Genomic DNA, 25,180 nt, shown 5'->3' with positions numbered 1-25,180 from the left:
ACACAGCCTCACACTGGGACACACACAGATACACTCCCATACATATAAAGACACACATCCTCTGCCATCCAGGCAGATACTTGGAGGCCTGACCCCAAGACCCATTTCCAATGACTGTGGTTTTGAATGATGTGCCAGAAGCCAGCCGCAAACTCAATAAAAAGCCCCCAGCAGGGCTGCTCAACTTTAGCCACTGAGCCTTTTAAACAAGGAATTTCTACAGGATGAGAGGAAGACATGCACCGTCAGGGGCAGGGAGCAGAGGAGGGAAGAAAGCAGAGACAAAGCTCCCCCAAACAGAGCGAACTAGAAGCCCACTAAACTCTAAGACTATTGTCCTAGCTACACGGTACTACTGAAGGGAAAGAAGTTCAAAGGGGAACATGCTACTCTAAAAAGGTCAGGCTAAGCTACTTAAAATGTCAATGAAAAGAGACATACTTGCATTTAAATATGGTAATAGGGCTGTTGAAGGGGGGAAAAAGAAAGATCCAGGTGAAATAAATGTACGGTTGTCCCTGGCTGCAGGTCTCCAAGCTCCCATGGAGACCATGCATGGTGACTGGAGGCCCTCCCTTCCCCAGAAGGCAGCCATGAACCCAGAGGGAGACCAAGGAAGGGACCCCCAGCCAAGTCCTCTCCCCATTTCTTCCAGGCAGGATCTAGATTTCTGAAGATGAGGGTCCTGGCAGAAATTGCTGAAGAAAGATAAGGAAGAAATCAAGTTATTTCTCTCTGTCCCAACCCCCAGGACACCTAGGCTTCTGCTGCTGTAAGAGCAAGGCCCAGGGGACACTGGAGGGAGAGGATGCAGGCGAGTCATTCCTTTGCACTCCTTGCCGGGCACTTAAAACAGCAGGTTTCCTCTGAAGCATGGAAAGACTTGGGGGAGGGGGAAGGAGGAACGAAGTGGGGAGGGGAGTGCAGTCAATAAAAAGACTTGTTAAAAAAAGGTCCATCTTCTGGAATTGAGTGCATTTTGGACAAAAAGTCTGAAAGAGGAAGAAAAAATATACTTATCCAAGAAAGGAAATCCATTATCCTTAATCTCAGATAAAGGCTCCTGCTGGAGGTGGAGCATCAGACGCTGCTGAGGGCTGGAATTTTATCTCCACCCTGGAGACGGAGGGTGTGAGAAGAGGGGCTGAAGGAGCAGGGCTGCCCGGTCTGTCCCTCACACAGCACGGGCAGCAGCTCCATAGTCGCCACCCCCACTGCCTCTGTGCCCTCCATCTGAAACACCAGGGCCATGCCAACACCTGGTCTAGCCCCTTGGGAGCCTCCTGGTGGGGAGGGGACGGAGCTTGCACCAGCATCCTGTACAGCGGTCCTCTTGGCCCCCTTCCCCTGCTCCTCACCATCCCCCTCCTGTTCTATTAGGCCGTCCAGCCTCACCAGTCAACCCTCACCTGCCAAATATGTTTTCCATATGACCTGGCAGACAGGCCCCTGATACTGAGTTCCCAGGGTCAGGTCTCTTCTTGGTGGCTGGGCTTGTGGGAAATGGGCAAGCACAGATACAAGGGGTGTGTGTGTTGGGTATGTATGTAAGTGTATGTGTGTCAGGTGTGTGTATGTGTGTTTGTTGGGTGTATGTGTGTTGGGTGTATGTGGATGTGTGTGTTGAGTGTATGTGTGGATTGGATGTGTGTGTTGGGTGTGTTGAATGTGTTGTGTACATGTGTTGGGTGTATGGATGTGTGTGTTGAGTACATGTGTGTTATGTGTTGTGCATATGTGTTGGGTGTATCTGTATGTATGTTGAGTATATGTATGTGTTGTGTGTTGTGTTTGTTGAGTATATGTATTGTGTACGTGTTGGGTGTATGTGGATGTGTGTGTTGAGTATATGCATGTGTTGTGTGTGTATGTTTTGTTGAGTGTATGTATTGTGTACATGTGTTGGGTGTATGTGGATGTGTGTTAAGTATATGTATGTACTGGGTGTGTGTGTTGTGTGTTGAGTGTATGTATGTAGTGTGTGTGTTGTGTGTTGAGTGTATGTATTGTGTACATGTGTTGGGCGTATGTGGATGTGTGTTGAGTATATGTATGTATTGTGTGTGTGTGTTGTGTTGAGTGTATGTATTGTGTACATGTGTTGGGTGTGTGTGGATGTGTGTTGAGTGTATGTGTGTATTGGGTGTGTGTGTTGTGTGTTGAGTGTATGTACTGTGTACATGTGTTGGATGTATGTGGATGCGAATTGAGTGTATGTATGTATTGTGTGTGTATTGTGTGTTGAGTGTATGTATTGTGTATATGTGTTGGGTGTATGTGGATGTGTGTTGAGTGTATGTATTGTGTGTGTTGTGTTGAGTGTATGTATTGTGTACATGTTGAGAGTGTGTGGATGTGTGTCAAGTGTATGTGTGTATTGTGTGTGTGTGTTGAGTGTATGTACTGTGTACATGTGTTGGGCATATGTGGATGTGTGTTGAGTGTTATGTATGTATTGTGTGTGTGTGTTGTGTTGAGTGTATGTATTGTATACGTATTGGGTGTGTGTGGATGTGTGTTGAGTGTATGTGTGTATTGGGTGTGTGTGTTGTGTGTTGAGTGTATGTACTGTGTACATGTGTTGGATGTATGTGGATGCGAATTGAGTGTATGTATGTATTGTGTGTGTATTGTGTGTTGAGTGTATGTATTGTGTATATGTGTTGGGTGTATGTGGATGTGTGTTGAGTGTATGTATTGTGTGTGTTGTGTTGAGTGTATGTATTGTGTACATGTTGAGAGTGTGTGGATGTGTGTCAAGTGTATGTGTGTATTGTGTGTGTGTGTTGAGTGTATGTACTGTGTACATGTGTTGGGCATATGTGGATGTGTGTTGAGTGTTATGTATGTATTGTGTGTGTGTGTTGTGTTGAGTGTATGTATTGTATACGTATTGGGTGTGTGTGGATGTGTGTTGAGTGTATGTGTGTATTGGGTGTGTGTGTTGTGTGTTGAGTGTATGTACTGTGTACATGTGTTGGATGTATGTGGATGTGTGTTGAGTGCATGTATTGTGTGTGTGTTGTATGTTGAGTGTATGTATTGTGTACATGTGTTGGGTGCACGTAGATGTGTGTGTTGAGAACACGTGTGTTGTGCATGTGTTGGGTGGACTAGGGCCACCCCAGCTGGGGCTGCGGGAGACCAAAGAAGCATCCTGGTGGCCTGAGTCTAAGGCTGTGGTGACAGAGGGCACAGGCAGTCTCCAGGACAGGCCCTTCATAGGACACAGGAGGCACCTGAGGACCGGAAGGTCCCTGGTGGATACGACCCTCTGGGGCTGGACCTGGGAGGGCTGGGAAGTACAGGGGAGAGAAGCCTGGCCTCGTGGCCTCGTGGCCCTGTCTTCGGCATTTCTCCTCAGGCTCTGAGGAGGCAGAGGTCACCTGGGACAGGCTACTTCCTTGGGAAACCAGGGGCTGGGTTATCAAGTAGGGGACTGTCTTAGCAGAGGGTGCTGGTGGGAAGACTGCAGGGAACCAGGCATGTGTCCTGGCAGGGCTCAAGGCTTCTTCATAGGGCCTTGGGCCAAGCAAAGATGTGGCAGAGCTCCTTGTTCCACAGGTGCCCATAGCTGCCCAGCACCCCACTGCTCAGAGTGGGAAATGATCACCCCTCCACTGCTGGAAATGTAGCGAAGGGGGGGGGGTCCCTCCTCAACATAGCTTCCCTGGCCAATGTGTGAAGGGGCCACTAGACTCCTCCTCGTGAGGCAGGGCAGCACAGCAAACAGCAGAGCACACAGACTTGGAGCCTGTCTGGGTTCGATGTCTGGCTCAGTCACTTACTAGCTGTGTGACTTTGGGCAAGGTGCTTATGCTCTCTTTGCCTTGATGTCCCCAACTGTAAAGGAGATGACCATTTTAGTGCAGGATTAATATATGCAAAATGCTTAGATGAATGCCTGGCAGTGAGTAAGCTTAATTGGTGAGAGCGCGGTGGCTCATGCCTGTAATCCCAGCACTTTGGGAGGCCAAGATGGGCGGATAACTTGAGGTCAGGAGTTCGAGACCAGCCTGGCCAACATGGTGACACCCTGTCACTACAAAAAATAAAATAAAATAAAATACAAAAATTAGTCAGACGTGGTGGTGCATGCTTATAATCCCAGCTTCTCGGGAGGTTGAGGCATGAGAATCGCTTGAACCTGGGAGGTGGAGGTTGCAGTGAGCCGAGATTGCGCCACTGCACTCCAGCCTGGGTGACAGCAAGACTCTCTCTCAAACAAACAAACAAACAAACACTCTTTGGCCAGGTGCAGTGGCTCACGCCTGTAATCCTAGCACTTTGGGAGGCCGAGGCGGGCAGATCACCCAAGGCTGGGAGTTCAAGACCAGCCTGGCCAACATAGTGAAACCCCATCTCTACTAAAAATACAAAAATTAGGCGGGCGTGGTGGCACATGTCTGTAATTCCAGCTATTTGGGAGGCAGAGGCACGAGAATCGCTTGAACCTGGCAGAGGTTACAGTGAGCCAAGACTGCACCACTGCACTCCAGCCTGGGCAACAGAGCGAGACTCCATCTCAAAGAGAAAAAAAAATAGGTGACAGCTGCCATTGTGATGAGGCCTACCAGGTCTCTGTCCAGCCATCAGCCCTGTCTTGTTCAAGACAAGACTCTTCTCCAGGCAGGGGTGTTCTACTGTCTCCATGGTAGGAGCCATGGTCAGCTGGTAGTAAGCACACAGGGGGTCTGAATTTCTTTCTTTTTGCTTTACTTTTTTTTTTTTTTTTTTTTTTTTTTTTTTTTTGAGACGGAGTCTCACTCTGTTGTTCAGGCTGGAGTGCAGTGGTGCAATCTTGGCTTGCTGCAACCTCTGCCTCCAGGGTTCAAGCAATTCTCATGTCTGAGCCTCCCGAGTAGCTGGGATGACAGGTGTGTGCCACCACTCCCGGCTTTATTTATTTATTTATTTTTTGTATTTTTAGTAGAGTCGAGGTTTCACCATGTTGGCCAGGTTGGTCTTGAACTCCTGACCTCAGGTGATCTGCTCACCTTGGCCTCCCAAAGTGCTAGGATTACAGGTGTGAACCACCATGCCTGGCCTGAATTTCTTATCGATAACAGTGGTCTTGTATCCTTCATAACGTCCCAACTTCATAGCATCATTTTAGTGGAGCTAACATAGCTCAAAATTAGAATACACATTCTGTTTAGCTCTAACAATGACAAGTGGGTCAAGGGGTCAGGCATGACCCTAGTGGCTTAATACCTACCATATGTTAGTAAATCCAGCAGAAAAGAGAAAATCATTTTGCTGATCAAATCTCAGAGGGCCTGAGAGCTATAGGTTGGCCACTTGGAACTTAGGTACTAGGAATGTATTATGCTCTTCCTGTTTGGGAACCTTATATTCAAGAAGAGGATGCCTGGGTAAAAAAGAAATTGCACTAATGGTGGAATTCCAGGCATGAACAAGCGCCACAGCTTGTAGAACTGTCATGTTTAATGGGAGTCAGACTTGAAGACCCATTCTTGCTAGAATGGAGTTCCTCTGCCCTTCAAGTGGGATAACAGAACAATCACCTGGCTTGGCCTCAAAGCCCAGTCTTCAGCCCTGGCTGTCCCTGTTTTTCTGTGCAGTTGGACGTGACACTTCACTTCTTTGGGACCTGTGTAACTTTTCTCTGTTGCAAGGAGGTTGCAACAGATGACCTCTAGATGACCTCTAAAGTCCCTTCATCTCAGACCCTGCTTGAGCCTGTCTGTGGGGAGGAGGATGATAAACCCAAGTCCTCTGAGGTTGGTGCTAACACAGCTCTGGGGTTGGTGACTCATCGAAGTGAAAGATGCCACCCACCTGCTGACAGTGGGTGAGACACTTCGCTGGGCTTTTTGGAGTTGTGAAGATCCAGTTTAAGTGAGAAGTCAATGGTGCTTTTGGGTTTTGGGGGTTTTGTGACGATTATATGATACCACACTCACTTTTTATTGCTTCTCTGGCATTTACCAGCTTCTTCCTTACCTAAGCACAGTTATTTTTGTGTGCATATCTTATTTCTCTTGCCGGGTGACAAACTCTTCTAGGGCAGGGACTCAATCATACATACCACTTAGGACCTAAGCCCAGAGTCTTCCCCACAGAAGGCTGTCAATGAGCATCAGTTGATGATGGTCAGGATGCTCTGATGCAGTGGATGAGGGTATGAGCTGGCAGTCACTGCTCTGGGTACACTGCAGCTGAAAGGCAGCACTGCCTACAAGCAGCAGCCTCCCTAGCCCCACGATCCTCCACCCCAGTGGGGGCACATTCAACGCCCCTGGAGGGGTCCAGAAACATGATTCATCCAGCAGATGGGACACAACTATGGCAAATTGGAGCGCTCTGCTCTGTATGGGTGCTGATTCTCAACCCTGGTTGCTCACTGGACCCACCTGGGAAGCTTTAACAAATGCTGAGTTTTGGGTTCCACCCCTGTGATTCTGATTACTTGGTCTGCAGAGCAGCCTTGGCACCTGGACCTTTAAAAGCTTCCTAGGGCCAGGTGTGGTGTCTCACGCCTTTGAGAGACCGAGATGGGAGGACTACCTGAGGTCAGGAGTTCAAGACTAGCCTGCCCAACCTGGTGAAACCCTGTCTCTACTAAAAATAAAAACAAGCTAGCCGGGCGTGGTAGCGGGTGCCTGCAATCCCAGCTGCTCCGGAGACTGAGGCAATCACTTGAACCCAGAAGGCAGAGGTTGCAGTGAGCCAACATTGTGCCACTGGACTCTAGACTGGGTGACAGAGCCAGATTCTGTCTCAAAACAAACAAACAAACAAACAAACAAACAAACAAACAAAAAACTTCCCAGATGACACCAGTGTACAGCCCAAGGTTGTAAAAAAGTAAAATTGTGGCACACATCTTCAGTCTGCCAGCCCCTCCACTTTGCAGAAGCAAAGGCGCTCCTGAGAATACAGGCGTGGTGCTAACTCTTGTGGCCGGTCCCCTGTGAGAGCCAATGCAATGTCTCCACTCAGTGCAGTGTTCTCAGTCTAGCCTGGAGGAGCTTTAACCTTGGCCCCAACCCGGCCCACAGAATCGGGTGGGACCTGGGTCTCTGCTCTTTTAAAGGCCTTCCAGATGATTCTGATGCACAGTGTAGGCAGAGAACCCTTGATTTAGAGAAAGCTTTGGGGTCTTTGTTTTTAGTTACCACTGAAAGGGAACTGCTCTCTGTACCATGGGCTGGGCAGCACTACGTCATGAACCCTTTTCTTTGCCTCCCATTGCCTTCTTGGTCTGAGAAGACACTGGTCTGGGAGTGGACTGCCTGGGGAATGGTTCTGGTCCAGTTGCTACTTATTTCTGTGATCTTAGATGAGTCAGTGGCTCCTCTGTGCCTCTCTCAAAGGAGGAGATGAGAGAATTCTGGCTCCAACAGGTGTGATTAAGGGGAATCTTTATAAAAGACTCTCTCGTAACACGCATCACCGGCCCTGAATGGTCCATTATGAAACAATTTTTCCTATGTTGTGCTTGCTTAAAGCACTCTCCACCCCCTTCCCCAGCACGCCCGCATCTCCCCAGCAGCAATTTCTATAGATGGTTCAAACATTCTTGGCTAAACCCAATGTTGCTTCACCGAATCCAAACACTAAAAAATAAGCAACCAAAAGAAGAAACTGTCACCCAGAATGTAGGAAACATGTCCTACGAGAGTTTGGAAACACCGCCATCTGTCATCCTGGCTGGCCCAGGATGCTCCCACCTCCCAGGCAGACCAGCCTGATGCGACAGGGCTGGTTCTTTCCAAGGAAATCCATAGCCCTGACTTCCATGCAGAGAAAGACAGTGGCTGGAGGCTGCAAAGGGGTGAGAGTGGAAAAAAGGTGGATGGCACATGTCTGGAGTGGGAGGACCAAGGGACTCAGATCAGAACAGAGGGTATAAAGAGGAGGAACAACTGATAACCAAAGGGACACATTTACATGATCAGATTGTCACATTTTGGTTTGAAAGATGTATTTCCATTTGAAAACAAAAACTTACCCTGGCGTCCTTGGCATTTAAAATAGGAATCTGTTTTAAACACATATTTTTGGGAGAAAGTCTGACATTCCCAAGGGTACCAACACATCACTCCCGCAGGGACCCCCGGACAGAGGAGAAGGTTGGGGCTGCTGGCTGGGGAAGGGGGGGCTGGGGAGTGAGTGTATGGCCTGGAAATGCCTCGCCCTCAGCTGCAGCTGGGAAAATGACAGGCACGTGGAACCTGTCATCTGTCCCTCTGGAGAGGGGCCAAATGTGAAGGCCAGGCCTGTCTGCTGGGAAGGGTGAGAGGTTGGCGGCTCAGGTTGGTCCCGTTGCCTAAAGGAGAGAGGTCCTACAGTCAAGAGCCCTAAGGGTGTTAGTTCCTAAAACACAGGGATGGCACAAAACTGCCCCAGATAATTTTTAATACAGCTGCTGTTTAGTTTAATTTTAAAAAAGATATGTATGTAACTCTTCAGACTGATAGGACTAAAAGGAAGGTGCACTGCAATGTCAAACCTTCGTTAGGTTTCAGAAAGTGTTTCTGTCTGGGCACCTCCGATCGGATGAATGGGTTTGTGGAAGCATAAAATAGAAGTTAGGCAGCACCCATGGGAAGCAACAAAGAAATCCTCAGAAAAGGCAAGAGCGGAACCAGGGGGCCCAGCCAGGAGCGGAAGGTGCATGTCTGTCCGCAGGTTCCCTGCAATGGGAAGCACTCAGGAAGCAGAGTGGAGCACCTGTCCCACCCCACGGACCCAGCAGAGGACCAGGAGTAGGGAGAGACCTTTCCCTGGCTGCCCACAGCGGGGCCTTTTGTGACATTGGATCTTGTTTTTGGCAAACAGATTCTGCAGCTTGAGAATGGGCTTTGGTCTCAACCTCAACCTGTCTCTAGCACAGAATGTGGAGTCTTGGGCTGTGGAGGGAGAGCGCATGCTTGCCCCCAGTCTCTCTGAGAGGGGGCATTTTCATCCCACCCCTAGGGGGTGCTCCAGGCCTATAGCCGAATTCCACAGAAATTCCTCCTGCCTCCCCTCTTCCAGTAGGGTACCTTTCCCACCTGGGCTGCACATAGAAATCCCCTGTGGAGCCTGAAAAATACAACCTGGGCCCTACCTCCAGAGATTCTGATATAATCTGTCTGGGGTTAAACCAGGGCAACAGAAACTGCCAAAGCTCTCCCAGGAATTCCAGCTTGCAGCTGGAGCTGAGAACACTGTAGTAGGTAGTTTGTGTCCTGCGACTCTCTCGGGAGGTAGGAAGCAGAAAGCTCTATCTGGGGACTTTGGCCCAGTATCCTTCTCCCTGGGTCTGTTCTACCCCTGAATCACTAAATCCCTCCCCAAAGAGGGCTGGGGCCTAGCATTCAGTACCTGTACTCACTCAGAACTTCCGCAGTGAGCTGCAGCAGAACTGATAACTCAAGACCCATTCTCAGCCCTGTGCCCTCTTAGTAAATACTGAGTGCCTATTACAGGCCAAGCTCGGTTATAAGCACTAGAATCATAGCAGTGAACAACACACACACAGTCTCTGCCCTCATGGAGCTTAGAGTTGCTAGCAGTGGACAGCAAAGGGGCTCTATTTATGGGACTGGGGTCCCAGGACAGGCTGCACACAGATCAACTGCCCAAGGAGAGACAACTGGCTAATGGTAAGCTGGGCCTGGGCTAAAGGAGGCTGTGGCTCACTCTTCCAGGAAGAAGGTGGGGGACCTGTGCCTCGGACCCCTCTAGCTTGGAACCAGGCATTGGCTGTGTCTGCTCTAGGGTCTTCTAGCTGAGCTCAAGGACCTGGGTGTGGCTACACCAAACGCCACTTGAAGACAGAGGGAGCACTCGGAAGACTCAGTCCTCAGGGATGAGAGTATAGGAGCGGCCATTCCAATGAATCCTTTTCTCCAAGATCAAGTGGCAAGAGAGAAAGAAAATGGAGGTATTCCCATAGCTATGATCTTGACCTACCCCCAAAGGTCTCACCACTTTGATTCAATTCAGTTAAAAAAAACTACTGAGCTGGGCCCTGGACACATGACCAAGACACAGGTAATTCTTTCCAGTTACTAGCCACTGACATGAGGGCAGGGGACAGATCCCTGACTTCAGAGGCCCTGGAGAGTTCCAGCCTCAGGCATCATTGGCCTGACCATCCAGGGCCTTGGGGATGATGTGGGTTTCGCTGCAATGCTGGCCAGACGGCTAGCATCAGGAATGGCTGACACATTACAAGGGCTCCGACGCCAGCTCCCGGCCCTACAAGGACACTTGGTTCAGCATCACTCTCTGGCCAGCAGGACTTCAAGGGAGAGAATGTCCACATGGAGTTCATTCCAAAGCCAGCCCTTGCTACCCTGTGCCAGCAGCCTGTGGTTCCTCGATAGGCCAGGGACACCCACTTCCCCACAGAACAAACATCTATCTGCCTGTCTTTCTGAGACCCAGACCGAGACCTTCAAGGTGAAGGGATTCCAGTTTCTAAAGAGGCATCAACAAACTATCTGGAGAGTTCTTCTTTCCCATCACACCTTCCTCTTCCCTAACTTCTCATAACAATGGCAATTTCTACTTTTGAGCCACTCTCTCATCTACCACCAATGGCTGTCAGGACAAACTACGAATGTTCTGACCATTGATCTTTCCAGAGTTCCCTGTTCTGATGCTTTTTACACTTCTCCCTGTACCCAAAACTTCAGACACCCAATTGCCAGAGAGAGTCACAGTTTTGCTTCCTTCCAACAGGGTCTCTTGCTGAGACCCCTAAATCTTAAACTCTCTTTGGGTTCCTTCTCCACGCCTGCTTTCTCCCCAGCTTCATGCCACATGCGCTTTTTCAATGAATCCACCATAGCAGGATCCTAGACCCCCGTCCAATGGCCCTCACCTCTGCCGACCAGGACAGCAAATGCTCAAGTCTCAAGCACTCTGACTTTTGCAGGGAAAGGTCTGAGGCCAGCCCCACAGTTCCCTTAGTGGTACCTGCTTAGGGATTCTACAGGCTTTCTCCTGACCCCCCAGGACCAGCTTTGAAGGTGCTGGGATTCAGGCAAGGCCAGGAGCATCTCTTCCCATCCCCCTGTGTCTATCCTGCCTCCTCCACCCATCCATCTCTCCATCCTTCCTTTAGGCGTTTAGCATATAGTCACCAAACACTATGCCACAGGCCCTGCCCTGGATGTGGTTTCCTACTTTGGCCCCATCACTAGCTCTGTGAGTAGATGAACATCTGTGATCTTAAATCCCCTCCCCTAGATGTTCCACCACTTTTGTCTCCTGAGGGACGATGTTTCAGATGTTGAAGGGCAGACACCACCATGCTGAGCACCAATCCTTTTACTGGTAGACTGTGGAGCAGTCAGGGAGTCTTAGGGGAAAGCCCAGCATGGTGGGGAGGCACTTTGGCTCAGGGCAGAAGCCATTTACCAGCTAGTGCAGAAATATCTAAAAACATCAACAGCCAGTAGTTTATACCACTACCCTCCAGCCCTTGTTGAAAAGGTGGATGGGAGGACAGTCTTCTCTATTCCTTACTTTCCTCACCTGTAAAATGGAAGGGCTCGGTTTTGATGATGAGAAAATAGTCATTACACTAATGATAATGCAACAGCAGCCCCCATCTGAGCACTTTTCATGGTCATGGAGCATCCTTGCATCATCTCAGTCAGTCCTTGCTACAACACTACAAGGAAGACATTACTATTCCCATGTAATAGACGAAGAATTCTAGGTCCAGAGAGGTTAAAGAAAACAGTACACAATGGTGGTTAAATCCCATTTCCTACACTGACTAGTTGTCGGACCAAAGACAAGTTACTTAACTTCCCTCTCTGCCTCCTTTTCCTCCTCTGTAAACCCAGTTACCGATACCTCCTCCTAGGGCTGCAGTGAAGATCAGTGATTCAGTGAGATGATGGCGTTGGGCGCTCAGGACGGTTATCTGTTGCTCGGTAAGTGGAATAATAACATTTATTTCTATTTTTATTATTATTGCCCAAGGTAACAACTGTAGCGGAGCTGAGAAATCCCTTTGGTGCCTTCCTATTCTAAAATCCTATTAATTTACATGGCATTTTGCATCCAAAGGGCTTTAATAGATAACATTGATAATTCGCTTGTGAGTGATGGGGTATATCTTATCTGAAGTGCAGGCTTGACTCTGGTGGGTTAATCTGACAGCAGGAGGTGAGGGCTTGCGGGGGCCAGGGAGGAGCAGCTGGTGTGGCCATCGTCCCGTGAGGTGGTCACCACAGGCATGAACGTGGAGCCCGGAGCCCCAGTGCTTGTGCTGGTCAGCTGGACTGATGGTTCCCAGTGCCCTCCTGCCCTGATGTGCTGCCCTCGAAACAGGGTCTCGTCCAGCTCCCTCCACCTCCTCTAGGAGGGGCTGGACCAGAGGAGCCTTCCTGGGTCCTTCCACCAGAGTGGACTCCTGTTTGCTGCTCTGTCCCCAACGAGCAGGCTGGGGTCCACCTCTCATTCACCACTGTGTCCCCCGCATCCAGGGCAGGGCCTGTGACACAGTGCTTGGTGACTATATGCTAAACACCTAAAGGAAGAATGGAGAGATGGATGGGTGGAGGAGGCAGGATAGACACAGGGGGATGGGGAGAGGTGCTCCTGGCCTTACCTGAATCCCAGCACCTTCAAAGCTGGTCCTGGGGGTCAGGAGAAAGCCTGTAGAATCCCTAAGCAGGTACCACTAAGGGAACTGTGGGGCTGGCCTCAGACCTTTCCCCGTAAAACCAGGCATGCCCTGGGGGCAGCCAAGCACCTGCTCAGACTCAGGGTGGGGCAGCAGGGCCTCAGTGGGAGGAACAGAAGGCTACACTTGCCTCTCCCTTTCCCACCTCAAAGGCAGCCAGCCCTGGCCAGCTGGCATCCAGAGCCCACCGGGGCTGCACAGCCATATGCACAAAGGCTCCAGCAGGGGAACAGCCTCCTATGGCAAAGGTGGGGTCAGCATTCCAGGCTCACCAAGTGTATGTCCGGGATTCCCTGGGTCTGGGAAGAGTGGCACTGGCTTCCCAATGCCGAAACCTGTGGTCTGGCTGTCTCAGCCCAAGTACTAGGACAGCCTCTCCCCCGATGGGAAATCCATGGAGGCAGGAATGCGAGGGAGGGAAGACACATCGTGTTTGGGCCTCCTGCTGGTCCTCGAGGTGGAACACCCTCTCCTCATCATCTGCCTAGCGAACTTCTATGTGTGCTCCAAACCTCGGCTTGGATGTTGCCCACTATGGTCTGAATGCTTATGTCCCTGCCAAAATTTCTATGTTGACATCCTCAGCCTCAAGGTGATGATATTAGGAGGTGGGGCCTTTGGAAGGTGATTAGGTCATGAGGGTGGAGTCCTCATGATTGGGATTAGCACCCTTATAAAAGAGACCCCAGAGAGCTGGCCACCTCTTAGACCATGTAAGGACACAGCAAGAAAATGGCAGTCTACGAACCAGGAAGCGGCCCTCACCAGACGTCCCATCTGCTGGTGCTTTGATCTCAGACTTCCCAGCCTCCAGAACTGTGAGAAATGAAATTTTTATTTTATTTTATTTTTTTTTTTTTGAGACAGGGTCTCATTCTGTCACCCAGGCTGGAATGCAGTGGCACAATCACAGCTTACTATAACCCTGAACTCTCGCTTCAGCCTCCCAAGTAGCTGGGATTACAGGTGTGCGCCCCCATGCCTGGCTAATTTTTAAAATATTTTGCTGAGACAGAGTCTCACTATGTTGCCCAGGCTGGTCTCAAACTCCTGGCCTCAAGCAAACCTCCTGCCTTGGCCTCCCAATGTGTTGGGATCATAGGAGTGAACCACTGTGCCTGGCCAATTTATGTTGTTTATAAGCAACTCAGTCTATGGTGCTCTATTACAGTCACCAGAATGGACTAAGTTCTCGTCCCTTCCTGAAGGCTGTTCAGCAGCAGAGTCAACGGCTCCCTCTGCATCCTGTGCAGCTGCTCCAATCACTCAGGAACACATCCGGCCACACGTGGGATGCTCCTCCAGGCTCTGAATTCCCTGCACCCTTGCTCAGCATACTTGTGCCCCAGGAGGCCCTGTCTCGGGTCGGGTGCTGATGACCGTCTCCAGCTCTCTGCAGACAATGTGCCTTTGCCCCAACTGAAGAGACAGAGAGCAGAGGCAGTGACCCAGTTGGCTGGGGTCTCTCAGGGGCAGGGGATCCAGGCTGACCAGGGCTCTGCAAAAAAGTCTCTGTGCAGGATTCCTTTCAGCCTGGAGAGGAGTGAGTGAGGGACACACCTTTGCCTTCTGCTTTGTCCTTGGCTGTCAGAAGGCACCAGCTGCCCGGACCTCAGGCCTGGCACTGCCCTTTGCCTAGAATTTCACATGCTGAGTAATTTACAGTTTTTTGTTGTTGCTTTGTTTTCTAAGTTGCAGCCTTTAGCTTGCTTTTTGCTGATGGAAATGAAAACTGAAGGGCTTGAAGAAAGGTGATTAAGTTCCTGCTAGCAGACTTAATGGGGACTTTGTAAGGCTGGTGGTACAGGGACCTAAGCAGGTGGGGGGTGGGGGAAAATAAGATCTGGTGGGCATGAGGCCTCAGTCCACAGAGGACAAGGTGTGGGGTCACCTGCAGCCTCCCCTACTGCAACTGCTGCCATCCTGTCCTAGCTGGCGGGGCCCTCTGCTCCTTGGGCCGGGCTGCCTTCCTTGGTCATGACACTAACCTTTTCTAAAGCACTAGATCATTCCCAGTCCCATGAACCCTCTCAACAACCTGTGAGGAACGATCAATAGCCCCATTTGACAGATGAGGAAACTCAGGTCTAGAGATGGCCTTATTTTCCTGGCAAGCTAAGGGCAAGAACTCAGTCTCCTGACTTCCCGCCTGATGACACGGGGCTCTGGGCTGTGCCATGGGGAGCTGAGTGTTCACTTACTCACATTTCCCTTTATTTATGCAGAGGAGCTTCAAGAGGCACAGAAAGCTGATCGAAAGTGAAACCCGCAATTCTCGTCAATTCAGATTGCTCCAATTCATTTCTGCAAACGTTTATTAAGTGCCTATTAGGCACTGTGCTCTGCTTTCATCTGGGAATAGAGTCAACTCCTGATTTTCCACGCCGAGGGAGGAACGTGGCAACATAGTCACAGCCCTGATGAGCTTCGTGCCGCAGCTGGTCTGGGTTTGGGGTGTGCCACTGAATTTTACTTCTCCGTCTTCTTTTAAAGCAGCAGACATGCTTTCCTGACTAAGCTTGCCTTTAATATTCAAATGAGAGGATAAGCCCCAAGTATACACAGGGCCAGGTGGTGCAGGAGTGGGCTGGCCACAAGGGAGCTGGCTTGTGATTTGAAATCTGGCTGTGGATCTAATCTGGGAAGGGGTAATCCCTAGAGACATGGCTCGAGGGCTGAAGGGATGTTCAGATTAGAGGGCTGGTGATGAGACAGATGTGTGGGGGCTGCCGTGTCAGGAGGGCTTTCCTTGACAGGGAGCATTTCTGTTTACAGTGCCGCAACATCTAGCTGGGGTCCCTGGACGCACAAGTCCATGCTTATGGCAGCCTACCTGGGAAACTAACTAGCCTGTCTTGATATTTCAAGATCTGCTTCCCTACTAGCAAGAAACCAGCCATTGCTCACTGGTTGGGCTCCATTCTGGAAGCCAACCAGAAGAATGCACCAGGCAGAGCCTGAGGGTCTGTCAGGGGTCCCAGTGAGGGCATTTCTGGGGCAGGAAATGAGGAAAGAGCCCCTTAAAAACTGAAGCAGGAGGAAACAGGGAGTTTCAACTTACAGGAAAATGAGGGGCCGTCCAGGCAAGCCTGGAATCACCTCCCCAGACAAGACTGCAGAGCCTGGGGAGGGGGCTCTGTGCTCTCACTGAACTGGGCCAGAAAGAGCAGGACACAGGAGACGCCAAGGCAGGAAGCAGCTCCCTGACAGCGCAACCAGGGGTCTCGCCTCTCCTGTGTGGGGACGGACCACAGAGGTCTCTGCCACTTGGGTGGGCTAGAGGAGCGGGTGGATGAAAGGGCTCTGAAGTTGCCTCCCCTGGTGGCCCAGGTTACCATTCCCAGCTGGGGTCCTAGGCCTTGAGCATGGCAGCTGCAGCATTTTTGAATGTTTTGCAAAATGTCAATGACCAGACAGATCTGGCAGGTGGGTGACAGCAGGTTCAGGATGCAGCCCCTTGCCTATGGCCAAGGCTTCTCTCTTGGTCACCTTGCTTATGCCAGCTCCTCCACCTCCTGAGAACTTGGGTTCCCTTCACTCTGATTTCCACATCCAAGCTCTACCCCTCAGGCTAAGACAGACCACTAAGCCTCTGCCTTTGCTCAAAGACCCAACGACTTGACTGAAGCTTACCTTGCAAGCAGCCCTACAGACAATGGACTACAGCAGCTTCCCCCCAGAGGAACAGGATATCCCTGAGCTAGCGTATCTCTGTCCTCAGACACCAACCCTCCCCACTCCCCGGCGTATCTTTTAGAGTGATTGAAAATCACTTGGCACCAAAGAACCATCACTGGACAGGAATACAGAAGGCAAGCTATATGGCAGACAGGCCGTGAGTTCTTCCTGGTGCAGCAACTGGCCACATCGCTAATTACAGCCGTCCTTTCTGCTGAGCTAGGACTTGGCCTGACCATCATTCTGAAGCCAGTGCTCCAGGAAGTCAGTACTCATCAGTCAGCATCAGCACCCAAGAGCAAACCTGTTTTCTGTTGCTGAAGAGGTAGGAGCACAAACTGGCACTTTGCGAACCAGAGTTCAAGTTCAGTAGGCTGGGGAAGGGTCTCCCTGCCTGGGGACCTGCGCTGCCCCTGCAGTTTGCACACAGTATCCTGGGAGAGAGGCTTGAGCACCAAGCCATGAGATGTTAGCTTGGCCTCCTGGCCACCCTGAGTGCTCTGTGGCTGAGGTGAATGTTGGTTGTCAAAATATTGGCCCAGAGGCCTTTTGGCAGTTAGGGCCATATTAACTCTGCTGTCCCCAGTAGAACTGCAGGGCTCAAAGAACCCCTAGCCAGCCCCAGGCAGGGAGATAGGGATGGAGCCAAGAGAGGACGAGGCGGAGAGGAGAGGAGGTGGGGTGCAGAGAGAAGGGACAATCCTCCTGACTCACCCTCATGGCCCCTCACTTCTCCAAACTCCTCTGACTCACTATGGAAGCTCAACCACATCACTTCTGTATGTGAAATCATCTCTAAGTACTTCATATTATTTGGGGATCAAATTTAACTTCCTAAACTTGACTCAGCAGGCCCACCATGGCTCCAGCCTTGTAGTTCTCCTCCCACCCAAGATGTTTCTGCAAGCTCCCTTTGCACTGAACTACTCACAATCCCTGGGACCTGCAATGCTTCCTCTCTCAGGTGTGTAGTAGAAATTGCTAAGTGTCTACTAGTAGCCGTTCCACTCTTCTTTCTTAGTACCAAAATCTTTTATTTTTAGCTGAGCACATGGCTACCTGGAAAAAAAGACACTTCTGAGGTTTCCGGGCAGCTGAAACTGGTCATGTGACCAAGTTCTGACCAATGGGATCTAAGCAAAATGTCCTGCATGACTTCTAAGAAGCATTACTAAAGGGAAGAGATGTATTCCTCTGGGATGAATATGTGATGGCTGGAGTTTGAGCAGCCTTCTTAGACTATGAGGTGGAGTCTTATGCTGAAGAGAATAGGATGAGATTAGAGAAGAAACCCAGACCATGCGTATTATGGAGCCACATCCAGGCTTCTTTTACATGAGAGACAAATGAATTCTGATTTTGTTTAGTCCATTATTATTCTGTTTTATTACTTTTGTGTTTCTCTTCTTTCTTAAAACTATCTGATTCAATGTCTAAGCATGTCATTTCTCCGTCTGGGACATACTTCCTTTCCTTCTTTACCTGGTTAATTCTGTTTGGCTTTTTGAGACCCAGTTCTGGTGTCACCTTCTCTAGAGGGCACTTTGGGCAAGCAGCCCACCCTTGCACCCTTACAGCAGAGAGAGCTTCTCTCTCTCTTTTTTTGAGACAGAGTCTCACTGTCACCCAGGCTGGAGTGCGATGGCGTGATCTCGGCTCACTGCAACCTCTGCCTCCCAGGCTCAAGCGATTCTCCTGCCTCAGCCTCCCAAGTAGCTGGGACTACAGGCGCCCGCCACCACACCTGGCTATTTTTTGTATTTTTAGTAGAGATGGGGTTTCACCTTGTTAGCTAGGCTGGCCTTGAACTCCTGACCTCAGGCAATCCACCCACCTCGACCTCCCCAAAGTGTTGGGATTATAGATATGAGCCACTATGCCTAGCCAGACCTTCCTTCTCTCTAGTGAAGTGCCTGTCTTATGATGTTCAATTGGTCTTATCACTGCTTCTCTCGCCCTTGGCTAGCCCAAGAACATCTGAAGGAGTCAGGCTTATTCATGTCCAGATGTCTGGTAACTACTTCAGTACCTGGTGATCAGCAAAATGGGGAAGGAGGGAAGAGAAAGGATGGGGTGTGAGGGTGGGCAGGAAGTCCCAGTAAGTCTCTAGCTTCACGTAGGAATCCTGTATCATTCCTTTCACTGATGACAGATCCATCATGGGGGATAAAAATGGGAAAACCACTGTGGAGAGCTGACTTAGTAAGAACATCAACGCCCACTATTTCTAAAACTTCCAATTTTATAGCACTTCCCAACTTACAAGGCACATTCATGCACATGTCATCCCTTAATTCTAACAACTCAACTAACTAGGCACTTTTATTATCTCCAGGGCTTGGAGGGGTACCTGACTTGCTCAAGGCCACATGGCTACTAAGTGGCCAAGTGAGACCTGGAAACCAGGTCCTCTGGCTTCATAGCTAAGAACATTCCCACTGTACACTGGTGCCTCTTCCACCTGCAGTGCTGTGGGGAGTCAGGAAAGCAGGCCACGTGCACAACCACACGCAGGCCCGTGTGCGCGAGGGCAAGTGTGCGCACACACCTAGTGCACAGACAGATGTGAGGGGCTCCAGATGCGTGTGGCATTTTCATTCGAGAGGGGAGCCATGGCAGAGGAAGGAGCATCGGGGCGATACCGTGCAGCTGGTGCATGCAGATGCTCTGCCGCTCTGCTCAAGGACAGACCACCTCAAGCAAGTATAGGGGACGCCAGGAAGCGCGGAGGGCTGGGAACAGGCGGCAGCCAGAGGGAGTCTGCATGCTTTTAGAAACTGCACTAGGGCTGTCATCGGTGCTGGTTATTCCGTGCATTCACCTCCCCCGGAGCGAGAACAGGACACTGTCAGGCTAAGAGACGGCAGCACACAGCATGTCCGTGGTAAACAATTTATTTTTCTACCTCGGTTGCTTACAGGGGAAAAAAATAAAACGTCATCAGGAAGAAGCACAGATGAACTATATACAGAGATGAAGAAAATTCACAATGGCTAAAACGTTTGTGAGGCAAGCATACTAGGACAAGTTCACCAAAGCAAAGCAATTCATAGCAAAACAAAATATGGAGGGGAGGGGGAAAGCCATACAGATTTGTTCTTTAAAAAAAAAAAAATACTCATGGAAAAGCCTGTGGGAAAATAAAAGGAAACTAACCAATTATTACATCAAGCATCTTTAATGAGATGAGCCAAACTGCACATGTAGGGTCTCGAGGACAATGACATTCAAAGGTATGGATTCACTCACATCAAATGCATCAAATGGAAGCGTGCACGCAGGTCACTTCTCACAAACTACCAGCACAAACAACACGGTGACTCTTGAGGGTCCAACTGAGCGGTATGTCATTAATCCAAGAGAGTGGGTGTATTTCAGTTAGGGAAATGGAGGGAGTCAGGCATGGGAAAAGATCCTTCTAAGGGTGATGGGCAGGAGTGCCAGCCTCGAGATGGGGCCTGATCAAGATGGGCCCCCTGTGTTTCACCCCCTCCCACCCCAATGGTGCCAGCAGGCAAGGCCAAGCCAGCATGGGCAGAGGCAAGCTGGGGAAGGCGGGGCCCACTGTGGATCGGTGCCCACCGTGGCTGCCATGTGGTAGCACCTGGGTGACTCCACTGTCCCTTCTCGAAGACAGACAGACTTGTGATTATGGCAATAGCCACTGCCCCAAAAGACAAAGATAGTCAGATAGTGTTTCTATAGCTCCTCTTCCAGATTAGGTTTTTCACATTCTTAGAGAACAGTCTGTCTCTGTGTGTTTCCTTTATCGCTGTCCATCGTAAGACACAGGTGCTCCAAGTCACGTATTTGCAACCCCTCTGGACCACTAGCACTTCAAAGCTCACCCCATGAAATGTCCCCAACAAGCCTGTTTGGTCATGACTTAAAAAAATTTGATGTCTTCTTCCTAGCTTCCCCTGAGGAGGCGCTACGAAGTTTGTGAGAAGTTTCCCTCTGGCCCCGTTACATTCTGGGGAAGTGGGGTTGGTCACAATGCACACGAGAAGCAAAGTGGGAGGGGACTGGAGAATATTTTCTTTTTTTAATTGAGTGAAGAAATGAGGACACGAGTTTTTTCCAAGAGTTAAAAATGAGAAAAAGAACATTCATTCAAACAGGCAGTTAGGACAGACTTTCAGTGACCACTGACGGGAGCGGGGGCAGCCCAGGCCAGGACTGTGTCCTCTCTCTCTAGAAATGGTCACAAACCCCACTTTGCTATGCCTCTCTTAAGAGCTAGTTGATAAAAATTATGTCTTGTGAAATCGGCAAATAGTCTGCAAAGTGAAATAAGAACAGAAATTAACAGATTAAACTGAAATGAGAAGTCCAGAGCAGGGAAAAGAGAGGAAGCAGGGGAGATCCCTGATCACAACCCATAATAATTCAAGACGGGATCCTGATCCGAATTCCGGGCTGGGGTGGACACCTGGATGTGGGAAGCAGGAGCTGTTTCCAGAGTGGCTGGTCACCACCCAGCCTTTCTAGAAAAGAACTACTCCCCACTCTAAAAACTATCCAGTGTCTAGCCTTCTCTAGGAACATTACATTTATTCTCACAGAATTCTGAAGATGGGCACAGCCAGGTGCCACGTGTCACCAGGTATGTGGCCCAGGAAGGTCCCTGCAGCCCCATGTCACATGGCCAGAATGAGCCTCTACTAAGAGTGATATCTGCACCCCCAGCCAGATGAGATGGATGTTCATAGAAAGGGTAAATCCAGGTGGAAAGGAGGGCCGTTTATAAAGGGGATCAGACTGCATCTTCCTGAAAGGGGACCCAGGCTACCTGGTTTATGAGCGAGAACAGCCAGGATGAAGAGTCTCGGAGCTCTCTAGGACCTGGGCGTGCTTTCATCTCTCCCAGCTAGCTATCTTGCATGGCCCTGCTAGGGGGACTCAGAAAGGGGCTGGGAGAGGTTTGGGATCCACGCACAGCATGAGGGGGGCTGGAGGTGGAAAGTGGGTAAAGTGGGCATACAGTGAGGACACTGAAAAGAAAGACCACAAAGAAAACATCAGGACAGTTGGGAGGTGACAGGACTGCTGTGCGATGTCACGAAGTCACAGGATCCCCAGGGTGTGGCAGGGGTCCGCAGAATCTACCTGATGGGGATGAGGAGAGGGCAGAGGGCTGGGCTGCCCCATTTCTGGGTCTCCCTTCTGTACCCCAGCCACCTTGGCCAGATCCACCAGAAACCTTCCTTATTGGCATGAGGTGACAGATGGAAGTCAGGGCATCCCAAAGCTTCTCTGTAGCCCTGGCCCTGAGGCTGTGACTCCAGCAGGCATCAAGTTTGGTTCTAGAGGGGCTCAGCTACTCCCTGCGCTCTTGACTGGAACGACACATGGACCTACCTAGGCTTTGTGTCTGAAAACACTTGGCTACTTGGGAGGCATCTGGGATAAGCACAGACACCACACTCCATAAGGAGCATCTCCTTTGGAAGGGGGTCAGGAGGGGAATAGACTCCGACCCCAGCCTGGCTCCTCAGATGAGTGGGGTGGGCAGTCCCAGCCACGGGGCCACCCTTCCCAGTTCAGGGCCACTCCACTCTTACCCTTCCTGAGAGCAGGCAGCCTTACTCTTGTGGCCACTGGTGGCCCCTTTCTGGCCATTAGTTAAAATAACCAAGAGGCTTCCATAATGAGTGGGAAGGTGGGAAGGATGGAAAAATAAAAAGATTGATGGTTGAGACAGAACAGGGCAGCTAACTCCCCAAGGTCAGGAAGCTGCTGTCTGTACATTGTAATGCCTGATTTCTGTCCCATTCAAACCCAGCTGATTGTATTAAGCTGCAGGGGCTGTGGTCATGACAGATGGGCCCTGGGCATAAACACTCCAACCCTACTCTATCCTCTTTCCCTCAGCTCAACCCTCCCAATTCCCAAAGCCTTGGCTTTGGTGAAGGGCTGGGCACCCAAGGGACCCTATGTCACTCTGCCCAGCCTCAATTTGGTCACTGCTGCATCCGTCTGCCTGGGGTAGGCCCAGGGATGCAGGCCATGGAGGCAGAGTTCTACCAGATGTCTCCTAAGCCAACTTATGGGGGCCCTGGGGCAGGCCCTCTGATGAGACAGGTGCCTTAGCATGGGATCCACATTGATGTCTTCCCCCAATTATTCCATGTTAAGATCCCTCAATTCTAACCTCCTGGCACTAGCATCATACTCGGGGCAATGGCAGCCTGATTAAGGAGGGGAGCAGGTTGTGCAGGCTGAGTGCACAGATCAGTGCTGCACTTGGAGGGCCGAGATGCATGAACCTTTGTGCCTGTCATCCCCTGGAGGGGAAGCCAGGGGAGGAAGTGAGAGGAAAAGCTCCCCTTGAACCTGTCACCAGTTTCTGGGCTGAGCAGGACAGGCAGAGAATGAAGCACAGGGGTGCTGACCCCACGGGTCTCTCCAGGGAGGAGTGGTGTGCATGTTTAAGTGCGTGGACCATGCACCCCCCAATAACAGCCCTCTTCCTTTAAGCACCGGAACAATACCAGCCCATAAGAAATTTCCGCGGTGACCGTTCTACATTCTGTGCTGGCAATAGCCACTTGCCATACATGGCTACTGAGTCACTGAAATGTGGCCAGTGTTTTTAAAGGAACTGAAATTTTCCTTTTACTTCTTCTTCTTCTATTATTATTTTTGAGACAGAGTCTCACTCTGTCGTCCAGGTTGGAGGATAGTGGTACAATCTTGGCTCACTGCAACCTCTGCCTCCTGGGTTCAGGTGATTCTCTTGCCTCAGCCTCCTGAGTAGCTGGGATTATAGACGCCTGGCACCACACCTGGCTCATTTTTATATTTTTAGTAGAGATGGGGTTTCACCATGTTGGCCAGGTGGGTCTCGAACTCCTGACCTCAAGTGATCCTCCTACCTCGGCCTCCCAAAGTGCTGGGATTACAGGCGTTGCCAACTTTAATTTAAACCTAAGTTTTAGTAGCTACTTGTGGCTAGTGTTATTGTATCAGACAAATGGACCCTAGGGAGAGAGTGGAAGGTGGCGGTTAAGGCCCGGACTGCCTGGTCCAAATGCAGGTCCTGCCCCTTGCATACTGTGACCCCTTCAGAAGGAGTTTCTACCTGTGTGCCTGTGCCTGGTGGGGGTCTCTGCCTGGATATGGGAAAGTCTAATGACAGTGGCTGGTTGAGTGCTGGCCTCTCTTGTGGTGGTCCTTCTTGCCTGTGCCCTTCCTTCCTTCAGGTCTGGGAACCTGTGGCCATCCTGAAGCAGCCTGCTGCTGGGGGGCATCTTTGGGGATGGCTTCCTCAGTGCAGGCCAAGGAGCCTTGCTGAGGCCCCTCCTAGATGGGAGAACCGCCCCAGCCCCAGGGGATACTCGTGGGGGAGCCCCCCAGCACTCAAACTCCTCCATCTTGAACTTCTGCTTCTGTGGCTGCCTTCCCCGCACCCTCTGACCCACACAATCAGAGCGGGGCACAGACCCCGAAGACCATTCCTCACAAACCCCCTTTTCCAAAAGAGAGAAGTAAGGCCTGAGAAGCTGAGTGACCTGCCCACGGCCACTTGGCCAGGTGGTGTCGGAGCCAGGACAAGAGCTTGGGGCTTCCACTGCTGGTTGAGGGATCTGTCTGCCATACAGCACGGCTCTAGGTGCCCCCAAATGCCTCCTGACCTGCCGGCCTGCACCTTTCCCACCCCAATGCTTGCTCTGAGGCAAAGACCAGGCTAAGCCCTCACTCTGCCCTCCTGTCATCAGTGTCAGGGCGCCATCTTCCAGCGACACATCTTCACTCCCTTTGTTTCCTAATTAATCTCAGACCCTGACACTCCCAGACCTCCAGGTCTAGGCATGGCTACAAGGCAGGGGTGAAACTCCATCTGCAGCCCAGTTCCCCATGGAGCCTTCTCCCTCAGCAGAGAACCCACAGGGGACAAGACTGTCCCTAACACCTCCTCTGGAATCTCGGCTGTCCTTTGAACATAGACACCCCCAAACACCCCAATATATTCTTTTTTTTTTTTTTTTGAGATAGAGTCTCGCTCTGTCACCCAGGCTGGAGTGCAATGGCGCGATCTCTGCTCACTGCATGCTCCATCTCCCAGGTTCATGCCATTCTCCTGCCTTAGCCTCCCAAGTAGCTGGGACTACAGGTGCCTACCATCATGCCCGGCCAATTTATTTTTTGTATATTTAGTAGAGACGGGATTTTAACATGTTAGCCAGGATGGTCTCCATTTCCTGACCTCGTGATCCACCCGCCTCAGCCTCCCAAAGTGCTGGGATTACAGGCATGAGCCACTGTGCCCAGCCACACTCCAATATATTCTTATCTGTACTCCAGATTTGAGAAAGGCTGGGGAAAAGCACACCCTGTAAAACATGGCTTCCCTTCATTGTCCCTCCCCCATCCCTACAAGACCACGTGTCTCCTCACTGCTTCTTCCAGGTGAGCTCCCAGGCCTGCCAGCTACCTGGAGCTGGAGCTGGAGCAGCCCTGGCATGTGGCGGGTATCACCACGGGCTCTGCCTCAAGTCTTGATACCCATGCAGAGGGAAAGGAGAATCTAAACAGCCCACCCAGATGGACAGCAGCCCAACCCCCAGCAGCTCAACATCAACACAGCCCAGAAGGGCGCCGAAGCCACAGCAGTCAGGACCGAGCGGGAGGAGGAGAAGTGGAGGAAAGGAAGGAAGGGCGGGGAGACATCAAACATCAGGCAGGTGAGGGAGGCCGGCAAGGGGTGGTAGAGGGTGAAAGAAAGCCCCAGGCCTAGAGTTCAGTCCCCAGTGAGAAAAAACCTAGAAGAGGCTTCAGAAAAAGGAGGTGTGCACAGAGAGAGGCCTCTTGCCTTAGTTCTCCTGCTTTCCCTTTAAA

The 25,180-nt window shown here is 50.7% G+C and overlaps 1 protein-coding gene across 1 annotated transcript in view; it reads right to left on the bottom strand.

The window, feature by feature from the left end:
• Positions 1-25,180, bottom strand: part of MSI2 (musashi RNA binding protein 2) — a 156,340-nt gene that overhangs the window by 28,663 nt on the left and 102,497 nt on the right. The window lies entirely within an intron of this gene.

This window comes from Rhinopithecus bieti, unplaced genomic scaffold (assembly GCF_001698545.2).
Source record: "Rhinopithecus bieti isolate Rb0 unplaced genomic scaffold, ASM169854v2 scaffold_41709, whole genome shotgun sequence".
In the NCBI taxonomy this organism is placed as follows: domain Eukaryota; kingdom Metazoa; phylum Chordata; class Mammalia; order Primates; family Cercopithecidae; genus Rhinopithecus; species Rhinopithecus bieti.
Note: the sequence above shows the minus strand (reverse complement) of the source record. Positions and strands in the feature narration are given on the sequence as shown.